Source organism: Pristiophorus japonicus, chromosome 4 (genome assembly GCF_044704955.1).
Source record: "Pristiophorus japonicus isolate sPriJap1 chromosome 4, sPriJap1.hap1, whole genome shotgun sequence".
In the NCBI taxonomy this organism is placed as follows: Eukaryota; Metazoa; Chordata; class Chondrichthyes; family Pristiophoridae; genus Pristiophorus; species Pristiophorus japonicus.
The window spans coordinates 229109392-229132883 of record NC_091980.1 but is presented as its reverse complement, the minus strand read 5'-3'; positions in this window follow the sequence as shown (position 1 = coordinate 229132883).

The following is a 23492-nucleotide window of genomic DNA, read 5'->3' as shown; positions in this document are numbered from 1 at the left end:
TATATTCAAAAGGGAGTTAGATGAAGTCCTTAGTACTCGGGGGATCAAGGGGTATGGCGTGAAAGCAGGAAGTGGGTACTGAAGTTTCATGTTCAGCCATGAACTCGTTGAATGGCGGTGCAGGCTAGAAGGGCTGAATGGCCTGCTCCTGCACCTATTTTCTATGTTTCTATGTTTCTATCTATCTCAGCCCATGCTTCTTTTACCCACAAACACAGTAGAGGCTGTGGCTGAACGACACTAGTCAAGCCAGCTGGAATGATTGCTATATCGGTGTTCGATTCGCGAACAGCTTTCACAACAGAATCCACTCGATGTTTCATGATTCGGTTGTTAAGGTCTGTATTCGATCGTTGTTATGTGTTAGGGTACTTGTTACGTGTTGGGTACTTGTTAAACTTGTTTGAAAGCCTAGCCTAGTGGCATCTGGTATCTCAAAAAAGTGACTCGCATGATACATGAGATATATGATAAAATCATGTTTTGGGGATGAAAATTTAGGGGTCGCATGATACGTGAGATCGTAGGATACGCGAGTATATATGGTACTCTCTGTGTAGTCACTGTTTGGTTGCATAAGATGGAGACTTGTTTACCTGATGTACTATCAATAAGGTTTTCACTATGTATATACATGCTGGCACCACTCGAGGGTGCAACTGGTGGAGACCGGGGATTTCCTGCCCTGGTGGCAGGGTCCAGTATAAAAGACTGCACACTATGCTTGTGCCTCACTCTGGAGTTTGGAATAAAGGACCAAGGTCACTACAGTTATTTTGAGCCTAGTTTCCACTTTTTGCTCAAAATGGGTGATAGAGGTCCGTTTTGTGCCATAGATGGGCCATAGATGGGCGATGTGAAGTGGAAAGTCTAGCCCATGGTGTCTAACAAAGGATTTGACTGGGGTAAAGCCAGCAGGGTTCTCTTAAAGGAGACCTGCAACCAACTGAACTTAAAGAGACATTGTATGACAATCAATGTAACAAACCGATTAAGATTGTGAACAAAATGTTGTTGCGAATTGTCGGTACTATTCCTAATGTAAAGCGAGATGTTAGGAATAGAGTGTCCCCAAAAGTAGCAAGCGAGCGATCTCAGGAGGGTGAAGGCACTGATCCTGATACCCTGCCCCAGGTCTATCCCACACTGTAGGCACCCGATGGCACTATTCGCCACGGACCCGGAAATGAAAACGGTGCCAACACGCGCAGTCGGCCGCCATTTCCCACCATCCGAGTGGAGACGGTGCAGCCCCCAGACCCAGTCGCTACCTCGGCCATGTCTGGGAGCGAAAGGTCAGAACCAATGAGTTCCCCAAACGGGACCTGGAACAGCCGGGTTCCCAACACCGTTAGAGAGCAGGCAGAAGATTCTGCAGACCTCAAAGATGGACAAGGGGGCCACACACATCTGTGGCTCTGCCTACCACTAGGCAACAGCAAACATCCTGAGTCCTGGCAAGGTGAGCAAACCAAGCCCACCCCGCTAGCAGGGGGCACAGTGCCGCCATCAGACGACTAGGACCCCGTCCAGTTGCTCTGGAACTTGCGTCCTCGCATACCTGTACTGCTACCTCAGTATTGACCATGACTGAACCATGAATGCAATCTACCCAATCCTGGCATACAACCATAAAACGTAATGAATGTAAGTCACTGAACCAAGGTGTCACGATACAAACTGTAAAAAAAAATTTTTTCTTCTTTTCTTTGTACTTGCACTGTGTCTGATCCTATATGTTAATGTAACGGGCCAGCTGCATGATCTCACCGTGTGGTGGTGGGGTGGAGGGGCAGGGAGATCGATGTATGTAGCCATGGACACACTCATCGATCATACCCAGAACCCACTGGAACCTCCACTGCATCATCGAACCATCCAATCTGGTAACCACCACCCAACGTTGTGGCAAAAGGACTTGAGGGTTAACAGGGAGAGAGCCAAGCCAAAGCACAACCAAGGTGCAAGGGCTATTGGCACTTAAGTCTGGGGAGAGCTAAGCCAGAGCACATAGTGCAAAGGTAATTGGCACAAAGGACTTGGGGGAGAGTGATGTTGTATATGTGGACTATGGATGTACTCTCTGTGTAGTCACTGTGTGGTTGCATAAGATGGAGACTTGTTTACCTGATGTACTATCAATAAGTTTACACTGTGTATATACAAGCTGGCACCACCAGGTGCAACTGGTGGAGACTGGGGGTTTCCTGCCCTGGTGGCAGGGCCCAATATAAAAGGCTGCACACTATGCTTGTGCCTCACTCTGGAGTTTAGAATAAAGGACCAAGGTCACTACAGTTTGAGTACAACACATTGCCTCATGGAGTCATTCATAAGTACATCGCAGACATAATAGCCAGGAGGAGCACTTTCCATTCCATTGAAATCAATGGTGCAGCATCAACAAATTTCTAGGTCCAAATGTCATTTACCCCGCACAGACCCATTCCCCCATTGATGATTTCCCAAATGATTGTCTTAAACTTTATTTTGATATTTTCTATAATATTGAATTTTTAGATGAATATTAACAGTTAGCTGAAAATTACTTTTGCAGTGATTGCTTTTTGGCATTCTGCCTGCACAGTTTTAGACTTACTTCCAACTGCCCCTGACAATGTGGCACCACCGAAAGATTTTCAACCCTTCTCCTCCAGCCCAAAGTGAGGGCTTTTCAGGAGCAGGTATGGCATTCTCTATGGGCTTATCATCAAAGGCCATTATCATGGAGGAGGAGGAGCAAAGGGAGAGTCAGGCAGTATTTAAGGAGGATGAACCCCACCAGATAGTACCCTCTCCCTACAGAATGTACAGGCAACACAGGTCACCTGAGTGCCTCATTATAGAGGCAATAGGGCAGTTCTGCCACTCATTGAATGAAGACCTGCAGCCATGGCCGTCTGCCTGCACTGCTTTCTCTGTGGCTAAGAAGGTGACAACCAGACTCAACTTTTATGGCACAGGCTCATTTCAGGCAGCTACATATATCAGTCAATATTCCAATGCGTATGCAAGTGAACTGACTCTGGAAATTCTAATGTAAGTACCTCTCTAGACCATCACTGGGTGCAATTCATTTTCCATTGGTGTAAAAGTTGTCCAACTCACCACGTGGAAATTCTAGACCAGTATTTTCATTAGATTTGTTACCTGAACAGGACTTTAAACAAACCAGAAGTCACCAGTTTCCTCAATGATATCTCTCAATTTTTATCACACTGCCAACACGAACACTTGTCATCATCATCATAGGCGGTCCTTCGAACAAGGATGACTTGCTTCTACGAGAGTTCACATATGTTTCATAGAAGGATCCGATGTTCCAGTCCTGAACTCCAGTTGAGGGGGTGGCAGATGCTTTGGGTGAATTTTTTTAACGTGTGGTGACCGTTGCACATCAGCCCCCACACGGGCTTGACAGAGTTATGCCTTGGTCCAGTGGCAAGGATTACCCACGGCTCTGCTGCACGGACCCAGTGCGTGCACATATCACAGTGTGGGCTGGCCCGTGCTGCTCTGGGCCCTCGGCCTCTTCTGAGCCCCAAACTCACGCCTCTCCTGGGCCCGGTCACTTCCATCTACAAATTCTTGCCGCTCCTTCGCCCTGACCTCGCCGTTCCTGCTGTACCTGCCCGCAGTGCAATCAGAGACCTGGGCTTCGCAGCTGTTGCCCTCCTGATAGTCTTGCAGGCCGGGACCACGCCGATTTCCAGGCCGGGACCGCCGCACGCTGCTCCCTCTAATGGCCTCGGCCTGCTGATGGTCATGCGTGCTGTTTTAGGTCATCAGTTGCAACCCCTCCAACAAGGGAGCAATTCACAAACTTAGAAATGGGAGGGTGAAAAGACAGTTCAGACTTGAATACATCATGCAGAGGATGGTGACTGTATAGTTTGGACTGCCAAAGGAGTTAGTGAGAGCTGATTGAATCGGCAAATTCAAGTGAGAGTTATATAAGTACCTGGTGAAAAAAGCAATATTGTGGGATATATTTCTAAAAATGATACTGGTCAGCTGGACTTTAATGGTCTTTTCCGAAAGCTCCTTTGTTCTTACCTTCTTTCAGCCTAAATTAATAAATTATCTTAATTTTCTTCCTTTTGCACAGTTTTTAATTTGAATAAGGATAAAATAATCCTTTCCAGTCGCAAGTCACTAATGATGGATGGTGCTAGCGATTCTACAGATTAATCAAGAACACCATTAAGTCTAGAGGCAATGTACAGTTCATTTAAGTGATAGAGATGACAATTAGCAAAAGCAATGAAGGACATGCACTAAGCCACTATGCACATCTCAGTACATCCTTCATTGCTTTTGCTAATTGTCATCTTATCACTTAAATGAACTGTACATTGCCTCTAGACTTAATGGTGTTCTTGATTAATCTGTAGAATCGTAGCACCATCCATCATTAGTGACTTGCGACTGGAAAGGATTATTTTATCCTTATTCAAATTAAAAACTGTGCAAAAGGAAGAAAATTAAGATAATTTATTAATTTAGGCTGAAAGAAGGTAAGAACAAAGGAGCTTTCGGAAAAGACCATTAAAGTCCAGCTGACCAGTATCATTTTTAGGAAATATATCCCACAATATTGCTTTTTTCACCAGGTACTTATATAACTCTCACTTGAATTTGCCGATTCAATCAGCTCTCACTAACTCCTTTGGCAGTCCAAACTATACAGTCACCATCCTCTGCATGATGTATTCAAGTCTGAACTGTCTTTTCACCCTCCCATTTCTAAGTTTGTGAATTGCTCCCTTGTTGGAGGGGTTGCAACTGATGACCTAAAACAGCACGCATGACCATCAGCAGGCCGAGGCCATTAGAGGGAGCAGCGTGCGGCGGTCCGGCCTGGAAATCGGCGTGGTCCCGGCCTGCAAGACTATCAGGAGGGCAACAGCTGCGAAGCCAGGTCTCTGATTGCACTGCGGGCAGGTACAGCAGGAACGGCGAGGTCAGGGCGAAGGAGCGGCAAGAATTTGTAGATGGAAGTGACCGGGCCCAGGAGAGGCGTGAGTTTGGGGCTCAGAAGAGGCGAGGGCCCAGGGGCAGCACGGGCCAGCCCACACTGTGATATGTGCACGCACTGGGTCCGTGCAGCAGAGCCGGTCTCCAGTTATCTTGGGTAATCCTTGCCACTGGACCAAGACATAGCTCTGTCAAGCCCGTGTGGTGGCTGGTGTGCAATGGCCACCACACATCAAAAAATTCTATTCATCTTCCACCCATCAAAATGTAGTTCAGGATCTGGAATATTAGGTCCTTCATTGAAACACCTGTGAACTCATCCCTTTTTGGCGTGGAAGCAAGTCATCCTCGCTTCGATGGATCGCCTATGATGATGATGATGTAGAATCTGTGACTGTTAAACATATAGATGTTCATTTGTCCCTACCCTTTATAATCCTGAGTACTTTAATAACATTACTCCTGATTTTTCTCTTCTTTAATGTAAAAATTCTCAGCTTTGTAGTCTCTCCTCTTAACTCAAGTGCTTAATCTCAGCCAACAATTTAGTTGCCTTTCTCTGCACCCTCTCCAAAACCTGGCTGTCTTTCTCACAGCATAGTGACCAGAATTGTAAGCAGTTCTCTAATTGGGGCTGGACAAATGTTCTATACAAACCTGGCTATAAGGTTTCTGTTTTTTACTTCTGTTGCCTTTGTGCTCAACAAGCTTTATATATTTTATATGAACCAACCTAAAAAAGGAGAGAAATGAAACAGAATGCATCATCAACCTATTCCCGTAGTCACACAATCATCTGGGAGAGGCAAAAATTTTTTCGGCCAATTTAGGAAAGAACTCAGGTAAATTTCTCCCCAAAGGAAATCAAGAAAGTTCCAGACGATCGCAGTAAATGATATCAATGATTACAGTTCCCACTCACCTAACTGGAGATGTCATTGACTCTCCAGAAGTCCAGGACCCTTTTGAAGGACAGCAGTGAATCCATACCTATTGCCGGTTTTAGTAATCTATTTCAGAGGTTAATGGAATGACCTGCTGGCTTATAATCTAACGATATGGTTTCGTATTATATATTCATGCCTCCAAGTTCTCTCATCCCTATCTAGCTCAAGTAACCTCTACACTTGAAAAGTATCTCTTCATTATTTTAAAAATCTCAATTATATCGAAATTTACATTTCTCTGATGAGAACATTCGAATTTCATGCGTCTATCTTGATAGTTAAGAGTTCTAAGGCTAAGGGACTGAAATTCATCAACTCACCGCCCGCTTCCGTTGACTGCCGCCCACTGTCACCGACATTGCTCTTGCAGAGCCGCCCAGTGCCACTTTCGAGGTGGCCTGGAGCGGGCGGAAGGGGAGAGCCACCAGGAATCGCCCGCTGATGTCAGCGGATGGCCGAGTGGCGCAACTGACTTCCCGCCCGACGAGCTCCCAGATTCATGCGGGTTGGAGTCGGTGCTAGAACGGGGGTGGACCGCTGCGAGGAGGCTGGTCTGTCACTGACGGTAAGTATGAAGAAGCTGAAAAAAAAGTTAGCGAAAATTTTAAAAAAAATTTCACAGCTGCTTACCTAAATGGGGTCCCCTGAAGGTCTTCCGAGAGTATTTTTATTTTTTACTGCTGATTTTTTTTTTCAGGTCTTCGATCCTCCGTGGGCCCGACTCCATCCTCGGTGACACTTGGGCGGCAAACGCCTCTGCCGCTGAGAATGAGACCTCCTGCCCGCTGCCACCCAGATTGGCGGCATACGTCATACATTTGCCACCCGCTGACCTTCTAGGGACCTTGGCGATGAATATCCCACCCAAAGTACTGTCCGCTACCTCGGCAGCCATTGGTAGCACTTTGGGCGGCACTTGGGTGAGCGGAAGCCTTGATCAAAATTGGCCCCTAAGTATCATTAAGGTGGTCCTTTTTTGGAACTTCTCCAGTGACTCAGTATCTCCACCACATGAGGAGAGCAAAACTGGACTTAGTATTCTAGAGGTGGCCATACTAAGTCCTTGTATAAGGTAAGTATCATATTCCTTGTTTTATATTGTTCTAGCTAAACACCCTGTTAGCTTTCCCTTAGGGCTTGCAACACTAGTTGTGGACCTTCAATGCTTTATAAACTGTTACCTCAGGTCCCTCTGCTGATCCACTACTTTAAGAGCGAAACCTTACATGGTAAACACATGCCTGAAATTGCTCCAATCCAAATGCAGCACACTTTGTTCATCCACATTGAAGGGTATATGCCATCATGGGTGAATTCCACTTCTGTGAAAGAAAATTTGAGAAGTTTCTATAATTCCACAGAAAGCTTTCACACTTCCAGTCGAGATAATGAACCAATTAAAGTGCTAATGTGAACCTATAATAGTGTCATACGTTTAGCTTATTACACTGATTTTTTTCTTGGGTATAGCTTCACCAACTGTTTCTGTAATGTGATAATTCTGCAATTTCCATTTTTTTTTATTCGTTCCAGGATGTGGGCATCACTGGCAAGGCCAGCATTTATTGCCATCCCTAGTTGCCCTTGAGAAGCTGGTGGTAAGCTGCCTTCTTGAACAGCTGCAGTCCTTATGGTGAAGGTACTCCCACAATGCTGTTAGGGAGGGAGTTCCAGGATTTTGACCCAGTGATGATGAAGGAACGGCGACATATTTCCAAGTCAGGAAGCTGTGTAACTTAGAGGGGAACTTACAGGTGATGGTGCTCCCATGCGCCTGCTGCCCTTGCCCTTCTAGGTGGTAGAGGTCGTGGGTTTGAGAGGTGCTGCCAAAAAAGTCATGGCGAGATGCTGCAATGCATCTTTTCGATGGTACACACTGCAGCCACGGTACGCCAGTGGTGGATGGAGTAAATGTTTAAGGTGGTGCTTTGTCCTGGATGGGTTCAAGCTTCTTGAGTGTTGTTGGAGAGTATTCCATCACATTCCTGACTTGTGCCTTGTAGATGGTGGAAAGGTTTTGGAGAGTCAGGAGGTGAGACTCATTGCAGAATACTCAACTTCTGACCTGCTGTTGTTGCCACGGTATTTATGTGGCTGGTCCAGTTAAGTTTCTGGTCAATAGTGATACCAGGATGCTGATGGTGGGGAATTCAGCGATGGTAATGCCGTTCAATATCAAGGGCCGGTGGTTAGACTCTCAGTTATTGAAGGTGGTCATTGCCTGACACTTGTGTGATGCAAATGTTACTTGCCATTTATCAGCCCAAGCCTGAATGTCATCCAGCTCTTGCTACATGCGGGCTTTGACTGCTTCATTTTCTGAGGAGTTGTGAATGGGACTGAGCACTACAATTATCAGCGTACATCCCCACTTCTGACATTATGATGGAGAGAAGGTAATTGCTGAAGCAGCTGAAGATGGTTGGGCCTCGGACACTACCATGAGGAACTCCTGCAGCGATGTCCTGGGGTTGTGATGATTGACCTCCAACCGCCACAACTATCTTCCTTTGTGCTAGGTATGATTCCAGCCTTTGAAGAGTTTTCCGCCTGATTTTCATTGACTTCAATTTTACTAGGGCTCCTGCTGCCACACTGGGTCAAATGCTGCCTTGATGTCAAGGGCAGTCACCTCTCACCTCACCTCTGGAATTGAGCACTGGACCTGTCCATATTTGGATCAAGGCTGTAATGAGGTCTGGGGCCCAGTGGTCTTGGTAGAAGCACTCCTCTTCTAGACCTATATTTTGTTTCTTTGCTTGTCCCATTACCATCTCCTTTTGACTTCTCCAATCATACCTTTTATCATTTAATCTCCTCTGCCTTCCACCCTATCACAGACCTTACCTTTTGTTCTTTCCTCTAGTCCCCCCTTTCCCTGCTTCCATACTTGCTTAAAACCTTGTTATATCTCTGACTTTTCCAGTTCTGACGAAAGGTTGTCTATTTGAAACGTTAATTCTGTTTCTCTCTCCACAGTTGCTGCCTGACCTGCTGAGTACTTCCAGCACTTTCTTTTTTATTTTTGTTCCTGCAAGTGAGCCTTGCATCCCTATATTCTGGAGTGTGTCTTTCCAGCCCACTATCAGGGAAACAACAGGAAAATCCAGGGCCAGCTTACTCTTGACATCAACAACTGAAATGTGTCAGGTGCTGCAAAATGATACTCCTCCATTCAAACTGTATAAACGGTCCTACCAAATCAAGATCTAGGCTTTGGGTCAACAAATGGTTTTATTTAATAAAGGCATAATTTGTTTTCTCTCTAAACATAAAACTTGAACAGATGTCCACTTACTGTAAATCAATCTAGCCTACTGTCTCTGCTAGTTATGGAAAGTGAAGGGGTTAAGTAGCGGCTCTGTGCAGGTAGTCCATGTAGGGGTTAAAAATATAGGGAAATATCGGGGCCTTGAAAATGTACATACATGAGGATTACCTCAAAACTCAAAGATAGGAGATACAAGGTTGTGTTCTCTGATATACTTGCAGAGTTTGGGAACTTATATGTATGCAAATATTTAACTTAAAATAAAGCTCCAAGGCCCATTACAAATGTATAATTGGAGAAAAATGAATACTGGGACAAAGAAGGAGATAGAAAGGATGACTAAAAGCTGGGTCAAAGTGGTTAATTTTAAGGAGAAGAAAGGAGGTGAAAAGGTGGAGGTTTAGAGAGGGATTTCCAGACTGTGGCGCCTCGATGTCTGAAGGCATAGCCGCCAATGGTGGGGGAAAGGTAATGGAAGGGGCACAAGAGGCTTGATTTGGAGGAATGCAAAGTCTTTGGAGGGTTGTAGGACTGGAGGAGGTTATACAGATAGCTGTAATGTATGCATCTGTGAGTATGCTCACAGGTTGGTAGAGCTGTTGAGTTGTGAGTGGTTTAGCCAGTCACGTGATGTTCATAAGACTCAATAAAACCCCAGTCAGTTGGGTCTAGGTCAGATTTGTCAAACACGGTTTCTCTTTCATAGTGCCTAAGTGCCCTGTTGCCACATCCCTAATAATAGATTCTAGCATATCCTTTCCATCATAAAGACCACCTTCTTCCACTTCTTTATCATCACCCATCTCAGCCCAATTCTGTATCATCACTCATCTCTGCGCCTGACTCAGCCCATCCATGCCTTTGTCACCTGCAGACACCACTGTTCCAATGCTCTCCTCACTGGCCTCACATCCTTCATCGATATAAATTTCCAATCCAAAACTCTGTTGCCCACACCCAGTCCCATACCAAATCCCATCCACATTCCTGTGCTTTCTGACTTAAATTGGCTTCTGGTCCTCCAATGCTTCAGATTTAAAATTCTCATCCTTATATTGAAATCCCTCCATGGCCTCACTCCTCCCTATTGTAATAGAAACATAGAAACATAGAAAATAGGTGCAGGAGTAGGCTATGCGGCCCTTCGAGCCTGCACTGCCATTCAATTAGTTCATGGCTGAACATGCAGTTTCAGTACCCCATTCCTGCTTTCTCACCATACTGCTTGATCCCCCTAGTAGTAAGGACTACATCTAACTTCTTTTTGAATATATTTAGTGAATTGGCCTCAACAACTTTCTGTGGTAGAGAATTCTACAGGTTCACCACTCTCTGGGTGAAGAAGTTTTTCCTCATCTCGGTCCTAAATGGCTTACCCCTTATCCTTAGACTGTGACCCCTGGTTCTGGACTTCCCCAACATTGGGAACATTCTTCCTGCATCGAACCTGTCTAAACCCGTCAGAATTTTAAACATTTCTATGAGATCCCCTCTCATTCTTCTGAACTCCAGTGAATACAAGCCCAGCTGATCCAGTCTTTCTTGATATGTCAGTCCCGCCATCCTGGGAATCAGTTTGATGAACCTTCGCTGCACTCCCTCAATAGCAAGAATGTCCTTCCTCAAGTTAGGAGACCAAAACTGTACACAATACTCCAGGTGTGGCCTCACCAAGGCCCTGTACAACTGCAGTAATACCTCCCTGCCCCTGTACTCAAATCCCCTCGCTATGAAGGCCAACATGCCATTTGCTTTCTTAACCGCCTGCAGTATCTGCATGCCAACCTTCAATGACTGATGTACCATGACACCCAGGTCTTGTTGCACCTCCCCTTTTCCTAATCTGTCACCATTCAGATAATAGTCTGTCTCTCTGTTTTTACAACCAAAGTGGATAACCTCACATTTATCCACATTATACTTCATCTGCCATGCATTTGCCCACTCACCTAACCTATCCAAGTCACTCTGCAGCCTCATCGCATCCTCCTCGCAGCTCACACTGCCACCCAACTTAGTGTCATCCACAAATTTGGAGATACTACATTTAATCCCCTTGTCTAAATCATTAATGTACAGTGTAAACAGCTGGGGCCCCAGCACAGAACCTTGCAGTACCCCACTAGTCACTTCCTGCCATTCTGAAAAATACCCATTTACTCCTACTCTTTGCTTCCTGTCTGACAACCAGTTCTCAATCGACGTCAGCACACTACCCCCAATCCCATGTGCTTTAACTTTGCACATTAATCTCTTGTGTGGGACCTTGTCAAAAGCCTTCTGAAAGTCCAAATACACCACATCAATTGGTTCTCCCTTGTCCACTCTACTGGAAACATCCTCAAAAAATTCCAGAAGATTTGTCAAGCATGATTTCCCGTTCACAAATCCATGCTGACTTGGATCTATCGTGTCACCTCTTTCCAAATGCGCTGCTATGACATCCTTAATAATTGATTCCATCATTTTACCCACTACCGATGTCAGGCTGACTGGTCTATAATTCCCTGTTTTCTCTCTCCTTTCTTAAAGTATTTGCTTCATGGGTTCTTTGCTTAAGAATTCATAGCAACACATTGCCATTAAGAACTAGTTGGCTTATTAGCAAAGGTTTAACAATCACACTACACATTACCAGTTCATTCACCAGGCTCACAATGACATACCTCATTGTGGATCCCCTAAACCCAACTGAAGATATAACTAATCGGATGGATAAGGGGGAACCAGTAGATGTAGTGTATGTAGATTTTCAAAAAGTTTTTGATGAGATGCCACACAAGAGATTATTACACAAAATTAGGACTCATGGGATTGGGGTATTATATTGGCATGTATTGAAGATTGACAAATGGATAGAAAACAGAGAGTAGGAATAAGTGGGACTTTTTGGAGTTGGCGGGCTGCAAGTAGCAGGGTACCGCAAGGATCAGTGCTTGGGCCTCAGCTATTTACAATCTATATTAATGATTTAGATGAAGGGACCAAGTGTAATGTATCCAAGTTTGTTGATGATACAAAGTTAGGTGGGAAAGTAAGCTGTGAAGAGGACACAAATTTGCTACATAGATATAGAGAGGTTGACTGAGTGGGCATGAACATGGCAAATGGAATAAAATGTAGGCAAGTGTGAAGGTATCTACTTTGATTGGAAAAACAAAAAAGAAGAATATTTTTTGAATGGTGAGAGACTGGAAAATGTTTGCATTCAGAGGGACCTGGGTGTCCTTGTTCATGAATCACAGAAAATTAACCTGCAGGTACTGCAAGCAATTATGAAAGTAAATGGTATGTTAGTTTTGTTACAAAGGGAATAGAGTATAAAAGTAAAGGGGGCCGAAATTGCGCCTTCCCTTAAGGCCAGTTACCGCCGGAAATCAACAGCCAAGCCGTGGAGTGCAATGGCCGCCAATTTTTCGTGTAATGGCCGCCATTTTTTAAATTCCGCATCCTGCGGTATCCCGACTGTGACCTGTTCCCCCCACTACTGCTCCGTTGCTGCCGATCCTTCCTAAGTGCATCATCAGAGTATGCACCGCTGATGTTCCCCCCCGTTGCCTAAATTCCGCCGAAAAAATCTTGTTCTTGCCATGCGGTGCCAAAAGCTGCTTTTTTCTGCTGGTGCAGTGAGACTGCCTTCCTTCTAAAATAACAGTGTGGCTCCCATTAAAGGGGAGGACCTATTGTTGCTGCCGCCATTTTACGTTTTGTCGGCCGACTGCCATCTCCGCCCGACAATTATGCCTGCGGGTTTGGCCGGTCTGTCAACAGGCAATCTGACACCTCCTCTTGGGTGTTCGAAAACCCTTCTCCACAAGAGACATTAACATTACAACAATAACTCAGAGATGGCCAGCCATCAAACTGAACCGAGAAAAGCCATGGTTCAGCATGAATAAGAACAAAGGGCCCACTACAGCCTGTATGCAAAAACCAAGCACAAAAGGACATTGCGATTACCAAGCTAATATTTCCATCAGGAAACAGATTTAGAAGAGCAACCCACCCAAGATATATTAACTTTTAACGAGCCCGCCAAAATATTACAAAGAAATGTCAAGCCTGCCAAATTTAAACAAAGAATTCTGGACTGATTTGGCATGAAGATTAGGACAACTCAAACAGTATAACTGGCCCCCTGTTTTAACAAAGGATGTGCCATACTGCGACTATGCCATCAAGAAGGGAGAGAAACCAACGCGATAGTTGAAAACCAACTTCTCCAGCCTCGAAGTCCTGAAGTCCAAAAGGAAGGAAGAACATCACCATCATGGCAGCAACTGACCGCAGCCAACGTGGCACCACCAAAACCACCACGATCGACCAAACTCGAAACAAAACTCCAACAGAAAGAAACTGAAGAATCGGAAATTTCCACTCGACAAGCCATTTCTGAGCTACCAACGGGTAAAACATTATCTAAAGAACTGTAAAAACCTACTTCTAACGAAAGAAAATGGATACTTACCCCACAAATCCAAAACGCCCTTTACCGCATCAGCGCACTCAACCCAACTGAAGATTGCGCAGTAAGAAGTCTCCTCCGACATTCGGGATACAGCAAGCAGAACCTACAGAATTCAACGAACCCCGAAATCACGAACTACCGCTAACTGACCAGAAAGGATTGGTAAGCATCGTCTCTGCCTGCCCTGGAGTCTAACCTAGCTAGGATTAGGTATTGGGAGGTGTAATTTTTCCTGTAACCCCCTTTGAATGTGTAATGTATTGTTCTTTATTAGAGTGATTATAAGTTTGACATTGTACTTTCTTGTTTGTCATAAAATCAAAGTTCTTTTGCACCAAACCAGTTGTCCTTTGCACTTTATCACATCCCCCAAACAAATCCAGAGTCTAGAACCCAGGGAGTGGGAGCGATTCGAACCGTTCAATAGGTCAGAGGTGAACCTGACCCCCCCCCCTCCCCCCGGGACCACCCCTTACAAAATGGCGACCATGGCAGGACTCTGGTATAAGGGGTGTGATGCGGAGAGTGCTGGTTTGGGGGAAAGAACCAAGATGGAAGAGAGGATTTCCTCCTATGTGTACAAGAAATTGAATGTCACTAAAGAATGGGTGCTTGATCTATTGCGCGCTGAGCGTCCAGCGGACGCTGCAGCCCAGTGCACAGCAAGCAAGGATCACAAAGAATCAGTAGAGAAGGCACTTTGGTTGGTTTGTCTACAGTGACAGGCCCAACTCCTAGACAACACCGTTGAGTCACTACAGGCAGAATTGTGGGAATGCGCAGGGACCCACCATGAAAGGGCGATGGCAGAAAAAATGTTATGGGAGAACTCCGTAAGCTAAAACAGCGAAAGACCCAGCTAATGGAAAGTTTTAAAAACAGTCAGGACTATTTTCAATGTCAGGTTACCGAGGCCAAAAATAATGAAAAGTTACTCTGGGAGGAAAGCACTCGACTCACCCTACAAGTAAAAGAGCTGGAGGAAAAATTAAGAGATGTGCAGGCAGCATATAAAGTAGCTAGCTCTAACGCGTTTGAGTCAGGAGACCACGGCCCCTGCCAGCAACAAATCAAACGTTGAAACCTTGCTCTGTCCAAGGCAAAAGGCATGGTATGCCTAATAAGCCCGGGTACGCCCCAGGTAAGCCTGGAAGAGAAGGAAGAAACTGTCCAGCTACTACCTGTGGCACAGGTGACTACACCGGTGCAGCAGCAGGAGGGGCGAACGAGCTGTGAGTCAGACAGGGATAGTGAACCACCACCCCCTATGGCGCCGAGTTTCAGCTCAGTCTGGCAGCAGGGAGGAGGGGTAGGCGAGCCAGAACAGGGAGAGCCAGAACCAGGGCCAATGTGCCCGGTCCGGCAACAGAAGTTTGGCCCGCCCACCAGTGGCGGGGTCAAGGGCCCCTGGAAAGTCAGTTTGTGGTCCCTCACATTCCCCAACAGCTTAGGGCTATGATAAGCCACCTGGGAAAGCTAACTCCAAAGGGAGACCCCTCGGTTCACTTTATGGAGGTGAAACAGGCAGGGGATATTAATGGGTGCGATGATACAGAAATGGCAAAGATGCTCCTCCTATCCCTGGACAGCAAGCTGTACCAGTCCCTCTCTACTGAGAGCAAAAGGGGACGGAGAACATTTGCCGCCATCCAGGAAGACATTTTAGAAGCCATGGGCTGCAATGACGGGAGTCCCTTCCCCAGAGTAGAGAAAACGGTGCAGCTCACAGGGGAAACCCCACAGGCTTTCGCAGACCGACTGTGGCCTGTCTACCAGATCGCCCGTGAGGGGGGCCTCAACCGAAATCACTTAAGCACGGACGAGTTAGCCCACTGGCTCCAAAGCCTAGTAGCTAACAGTTTACCCTGAATAAGAGCCAAGGCTGAGGCATGGTTTGACCCAAGAGATCCCCAAGCCACCGAATAGGGAGTGCTTAATCAACTGACCCTAGCTTACTGGAACGGCAGAGGGACGGAAGAGCACCCACAAAAGTGAAGGGTCCACGAAATCCGACCTAGCCAGGATAAGAGGGAATGACCCCTCTGATACAAAACGTACTTGCTTCGGGTACGGAAAAAGTGAGCACTGGAGAAAGGATTGTAGAAATCCTTGGAAGAGTAGCGCAGGAAAGAGTTCTCCAGCCCCGGCCAAAAGGGCCGAGACCGATAAGCCAGCCCCTCCCCACTCATTCGATACCTTCCTAACCGCACTCCGAACCATGTTAGATGGGCCGGTACCGAAATCCCATCTGCCCCACCCCAACCAAAACCAGAACTAGGACAGGCGCAGCCTGTCCACTATATGTTCCCTCGAGTATGATGCGTGGGGGAGACCGACCATTCAAATGGAAGTGGAAAAGGTGAAAGGGACTTACCTGCTGGACACTGGTGCCTCAAGCACCCTTGTCTATGCAGCTAACCCTCTGTCTATTAGGGTCCCCTACAGCTTGGTGGGTTTCACAGGCACTGAACAGACTGGCTCATTCGTCGTTCCGCTCTCCATTCATTTAGGTACACGCCACACTAAGTGGACTTGTGTCCTGATGAAGTGGGAGCAGGAAGGGAGAGGGATCCTGGGGACTGACTTCATCCTAGGCCAAGGGATCTTAGTGGATTTAAGAAACTACTGTCTTTGGGGGTCAGTCTGTACAGGACAGAAGAGTGAGGTGATGATTATCCCAGGAAAACGGGGAAAAGGGACAGTGTGCACCATGAAGCCAAAGGAGGGTTACGACCTTGAATCATTGGTCAGTAACACTCTGATAGAATACCAAGAACATGTGAGGAAAAACTTTGCAGCTTTTGCCACTCACAAACACGACTGTGGGAGAATAAACGGGATCGAGGTTAGCATAGACGGGGACCCCATGACCCGACCACAGAAACAGTACAACTTCCCCAGGGAGGCGGAGGCAGACATGGAAACAGCCTTGGGTTCTCTGGTTAAACAGGGGGCACTGAGACCAATAGCTCCCCATGTGAACTCTCCATTGTGGCCGGTTAAGAAACAACGGTGGATTGTCGAGTAACCAACCGTAACATCCCCGCCTGTGCACCCACCGTTGCTGCTGTCGCCAACCTCATTGGAAGTATCCCAGCCTCTGTGACCACCTTCACAATGCTGGATATTTCCAACGGGTTCTGGTCCATACCTTTAAGAAGGCAGGCATTGCCCTGGCAATTAAACTCCCCAGTGCTATGAGCGCCCAGCACGCTGAACTGTTTGCAGTGGTGTACGTAGTCACACACCCCGAAGAATTCCCTACCCCATACGTGATTTGCTTGGAGAGTATGTTCACATGCAATTCGCGTACAGAGTACCTGGCTATCTGGTCCCGCTGCGGATACACATCCGCAGATGGGAGACCTCTGGCAATTAATCCCCTACTGGAAAAGATCATGAAAGCCGTAGGGGAGGAAGGGAGTATCTATATACATAAGGTGAAGGCACATTCCACCACTGAACCCCATAGCGAGGGAAACCAGCAGGCTGACATGTTAGCCAAGTAAGGTGCCCGCACGGGCAAGCTCTGCGATCCGTTCAACCCAGGACCCATCACAGCAGTTAGGGGCAGGATGGGGATGGCAGGTAAGGCAGGGATAGCCTTGCCTCCGGACCTAGAAACGGTTCAGACCCAAGACCCCGTCCTCAAAACTGTCCTGAACACGCTAGCTAAAGGGGAAAGGATAGACGGCCCGTATGGCACCGCAGCAATTGCCATTAAAGAAGACATGCTGTTCAGGGGGGAGCAATGGGTAGTACCGCAACAACACCGGAAAGAATTCCTCCAGCTGGCCCACGAGGATCCAGGAGCAGGACACCCCGGACCTGAGACCACTTGGTAACGAGTGGAACAGGCAGGGTGGTGGCCAGGACTCAGGGAAGACGTCCGCGAGTTCTATGCTAGCTGTCTGGTGTGCGCTGCCAACAACCCTGACCCCCAGGAAAGAAAGGTGTCTATGGGACATATCAGGAGGGTAGAGGGACCCTGGCAGTTGATCCAGATCGATTACATTGGGCCCCTACCCATTGTCCAGGGAGGATACAAGTACTGCCGAGTATTGGTGGATGTATTCACCAAATGGGTGGAAGCCTTCCCATGTCGAACAGCCACTGCCTTGGGAACAGCCAGGATCCTGGTCAGAGAAGTGTTCTCCCGATGGGGACTACCACAATACGTGGAGTCTGACCAAGAGAGTCACTTCACCGGACAGCTGATGCAGAAGACCCTTAAGATGCTCGGCATCAAAGGAAAATGGCATGTCGCCCACAACCCGTGGTCATCCGGGCCTGTGGAGCGTTTAAACCACACCATCAAAGAAAGGCTGCGCAAAGAGACAGGGGACTCAAGGGATGGGTAGAGGTCCTACCACTGGTCCTCATGAGGATCCGGGCCAGCCTGTCAAAGAGCACAAGATACTCCCCGTACGAGCTCATGACCGGCAGAGCCATGCGGACCCCCACCCATGTGTTAGCCCCGGTACTCACGGAAGGTCAGCTTAGGGAAGCGAACCGGGACAGCTTTGTCAAGAATCTGTTTTGAACACCTTAAACAGAACATCGGAGCAACCGACTGCTGCTAGAGCCCCGCAAACACCATGAGTGGGAGATAGGGGACCAGGTCATGGTGAGGAACTACGCTAGAATAGAGGTCTTTGAGGCACTGTACATGGGACCGTACCACACTGTCGACAAGGCAAGCCCCATGGTCTATGCCATAAAATTGCCCCGCCGAACAAAGTGGTTCCACATAAATCAGTGCAAACTTTTCAACCCGGGGCAGCAGTTAAATGTAGGGGACAACCAAAAACAGTAAACCATACTAAAGACAGGGACCCCCAGCCAGCAGCCCCCAACTGTGGAAATCCCACAGGGGATGTGGCAGATCCACAGACTGCACCTAGAGGGGCGGTGGACTATGTTACTAGAGGAGCTATCCCCCCAATCATTTGGGACTCGGACGCACCCCCAGTAGCCGGAGCCTTAAGAAGGACTCCCCGCACCCCACGGCCAAGGATACCGTGGTCACCAGCGCCCCAATTTAAATGGTCCAGCCCCAGTAAAGGGACCAGCCGTGAAAGGGTACCTAAGGTCAGAGACCAGCCCGCGAGCAGGGACAGCCAGCCGGTAGCCTCGGGCAACGAGGGGCCCCCAGAAGAGATAGCGGTGGACCAGCCACCAAGTGGGAGTCCCCAGCCCACAGCCCTCAGAGGACGAAACGAACTGGGCAGCCACCCCCAAAGGAGCAGTGTTCTGCAGCACCGGAGGAGACATTCCCCCGATAGTGTGGGACTCGAACCCACCTCCGGTCAGGACACTCCGGGTCCTGCAGTACAGATCGATCTACTATCGGCCCTGCTGGACACCCAGAGGCCAGAGCTGGAAGGAGAAAGGCAGGAATTAACCTGACCACCCGGAGACGGGTGGTAGATGTACATATATAGTACAATATGAATTTAAGAATGTCTAGTGAGTAATTTAGAGTAGTGTAAGATTCGTCTATGTAATGATAGTGATACATGTATTAGTTACTGGGGTAAGGAAAATAATCTACCTGTGCAGCTATTAAAAGAGGCACAGGCCGGGTAATACGTGGGAGTAAGAAGAATCTACCGGTATAACTATTAAGGAAAGCACCGGTGAGATAACAAACAAAATGGCTGTGAGATAAAAGTTAGAAGCAGACATCAGTCCATAAGGAACTGAATAAGACAGCCAGTCGATTAAAGACTATGTTATGTCTGAAAGGAAGAGAGCCCAAATTGGAACTCGGTCATCTTTGTCAAGCCAGAGAGTTTTCTCAGGGCTAGACAATCTGTTTTATGTGACCCTACAGGAAAGAGGACAGTATGGAAAGAGTCCTGTTCTTGCTCGCCCTGATAAGGATGAGCAGCGGCGGCCGAGGAGACGTGGAAGAATCCCTCATCTATGGGTGTTCAGGAAAAAGAGCGCCAATCGTAACCACCGGGGATGACACCCCAGGTGTGGAAGAACTCGCCCTTTACGCCCACAAGGGAAGATGGCCAGGGTGGATGGGATCTAATTCTACCCGCTACTCTAGCCAGGAAGGTTTTACCTACGGGGAGGCCTAAGTTCCATGCCCCCGGATACGGATCATCGCTGCCCGAGTCAGTGTTACAGAGGGAAAGCGTGCATGTTTGACTTGCAAAGGAAAGATTCCCCTGGAAAAATGGTGGTGGCTCAGAAAACTCAGCAAGGATGCATGGGACCAGGAATCGGACTGGGAAAGACTCGGTAATGATACGTACCACACCATCACGGGGACACGGGGAGGAGTAAAAGTGTGTTGGGACAAATGGTGGGAATCCGAACAAGGAATTTACATTTGCATGCGGGGATCAGAGAATATTTGTCCCGCAGGCATATCAACCACCTTCGCCAGGCAATGTCAAGATGAAGGGGAAAGGATGGGGTGGGACTCTAGCCTACACGGGTGTGCGGTCCCGCACTCCCCACGCCTAATTAACGCCACCGACCTAAGAGCACACATTAAGAAACTCTTGCCCACAATCCCGCCAATATGCACAGTAATAGAAAGGTGTCCTACCACCACCAAGGGACCAGGGAACAGATTGGTATTGGTACCGACCGAAAAGGTGTTATACCAGGGGATACATTATGCAGTAGCTTCAATAATTTTAAACCTTACCAAGGTACACCTACCTGCATGGTGCCCGAAGGAAACAGCTGCTATACCAGGCCCTACTTAAGACATGTTTAAGAAATTTTCTGAGCTAGACTTTGGAAATGTAGATAAAGCAGACCTATACACCCTAAACGCTAGGGACACCATGGGCTCGGGGAGACCTAGAAGGGGAATCATAAACAACGTTTTCACTGCCTACAATACAGGATCCTCTGTAATAAATAACCTAGATGACATAGAACTGCAAACACAGAAAGACGGTTTAAAGAACCAATTGAGGAAAATCCTGAAACAAGAGAACACAGTAGTAGGCTCAGAACTACACGAGGACCAGGCTATGATGGTCCATTTAAAAGAAATAGTGGCTGAGCTGGAAAAACATGCACAGACAGTGAATGCACTCATGCGGAAGGATAGAAACACTTCGGTCCAGGCTGCACAGAACGAGGTGTGCGTGCTGTATGGGGCATGGTTATTGGGCGAGGGCCGCAACAACCTGGAGGATTTAAAACAAGGTTTAGTCCCCTCCTGGATCAGTAACAAGCACTTCGCAGCCCTCCACCCGTACAGCAATTCACTAAGCCCGTGCCAGCTCCGCCTAGCCTCTGAAGCCTACTCTGTCCCAGTTGACTGTAGGAAATCTAACCACACTATTATGAGAATAGTATTAAGGATGCCGGTCATGGGTGGGACAGCCCAACCCGCACCGGTATACCGGGTGGAGAACATTGGGTTTATTCAGGGAGGTGCACACATTCGTTTCGCAACGGTCCCACCCTATGTCATAAAGTGGGAGCACGCTGTAACGGATACTGACCTCTCCAGGTGCCGGAGCCAGGGTGCACACATAATATTGTGTCCCCAGTACTTGAGTGCCCATTCAAAGTCACAGTGTGGGTTTAAAGCTGCTGGTGCACAGCCTATTAACTGTACCATGGAGGTAATGGCACAGGACCATGTCCCTCCACAGGGAGCATACATAGGGGGTGGGACATATTGTGTCACCACCAGCGTGTCCCACTACCAACATGGACACTTCTGGTTTCCGGTGAGGGACAGCAGTTTTTGCTTCAAACCTGAGGCATCAGTTCAAGTGGCCCAGGAACGGATTGTCCCCATTCCTGAACCCTCCACTGTCTACCTCACTGTGAAGGAAAACATTACAAACCTGCAGGATTATGTTGTACATTTTGGCTATGCAATTCCCCCTCTACCCGAACATCTTACCGCTCTGCGAAAAGCTGTAATTATCTCACAAAAGCACTTCTATACTCTGGAACAGAAAACAATTGAGATAGGGAGAAAGATTCTTGTGATCACAATTCCGCCTTGTTGGGACCTTTTCATAAATATAGAAGTCCCAGTCTGGATCCGAATCGCTTCCCAGACTTTAATTATTTATCAACTCGCAATTATTCTTTACTTATGGTGTCACACTTGCCGAGTGAAACGCAGAGGCCATCGGGTCAGGCACTAAAGGGTGCTGTACACTCCTTGGCCAAACTTGGGAATCACACAGGGAGGGGTGACACCATACAACCATGTTTAATTTGTGTTTGATTTTACCTGCTGTAAAACGCAAATATCGAGTGTTGTAAGAGCGTTACTTAAAAATCTGTTTAACTATGTACCTTTTTTTTTACTGTACTTAAAGTTGTGTTTGACTGTATACTGTTATTTTACTGTGGAAACAGAGTAAAGGAGGGGCATCAGACGCTCTCTAAGCTGTAACCGAATTGTAGTGATTGTATTCGCCTGTAAATTGCATTGCATTTCAAAGGGGGATGCATGTTAATGTTTAGCTAGTATAAATGTGGGGAAGGTTGACTCTCGGGATCAGGAATTTTGCTTACCCTGCTTGACACTCAAGTGTGTAGAATGTCACAGGGGGGACTGAAAGGTCAAAATTCATGGGAACCCCGCATCCCCATCCAGTATTTGGGCTCATTGGAAAGGAAATTTAATTTGGGAATATCTACCAGAAAGTTTGAAATCCTAAAGTGCTTATGGAAGAAACTACAAATTTTAATCGAATTTTGGACTTTTACACGACAAATTCAAGTCTGTGGGTGGGCCTCAGGAACTAAAGGAGCCAATTTGATTACTGGAACTGTCTGGGTGTTGGGACTAAAGTAAATTGTCTGGAGAAATGGATATTCGAAAACCCTTCTCCACAAGAGACATTAATATTACAACAATAACTCAGAGATGGCCAGCCATCAAACTGAACCAACAAAAGCCATGGTCCAGCATGAATAAGAACAAAGGGCCCACTACAGCCTGTATGCAAAAGCCAAGCACAAAAGGACATTACGATTACCAAGCTAATATTTCCATCAGGAAACAGATTTAGAAGAGCAACCCACCCAAAGACATATTAACTTTTAACGAGCCCACCAAAATATTACAAAGAAATGTCAAGCCTGCCAAATTTAATCAAAGAATTCTGGACTGATTTGGCGTGAAGATTAGGACAACTCAAACAGTATAACTGGCCCCCTGTTTTAACAAAGGGTGTGCCATACTGCGACTATGCCATCAAGAAGGGAGAGAAACCAACGCGATAGTTGAAAACCAACTTCTCCAGCCTCGAAGTCCTGAAGTCCAAAAGGAAGGAAGAACATCACCATCATGGCAGCAACTGACCGCAGCCAACGTGGCACCACCAAAACCACCACGATCGACCAAACTCGAAACAAAATTCCAACAGAAAGAAACTGAAGAATCGAAAGTTTCCACTCTACAAGCCATTTCTGAGCTACCAACGGGTAAAACATTACCTAAAGAACTGTAAAAACCTACTTCTAACGAAAGGAAATGGATACTTACCCCACAAATCCAAAACGCGCTTTACCGCATCAGCGCACTCAACCCAACTGAAGATTGTGCAGTAAGAAGTCTCCTCTGACATTCGGGATACAGCAAGCAGAACCTACAGAATTCAACGAACCCCGAAATCGCGAACTACCGCTAACTGACCAGAAAGGATTGGTAAGCATCGTCCCTGCCTGCCCTGGAGTCTAACCTAGATAGGATTAGGTATTGGGAGGTGGGAGGTGGGAGGTGTAATTTTTCCTGTAACCCCCTTTGAATGTGTAATGTATTGTTCTTAGAGTGATTATAAGTTTGACATTGTACTTGTCTGTAATAAAATCAAAGGTT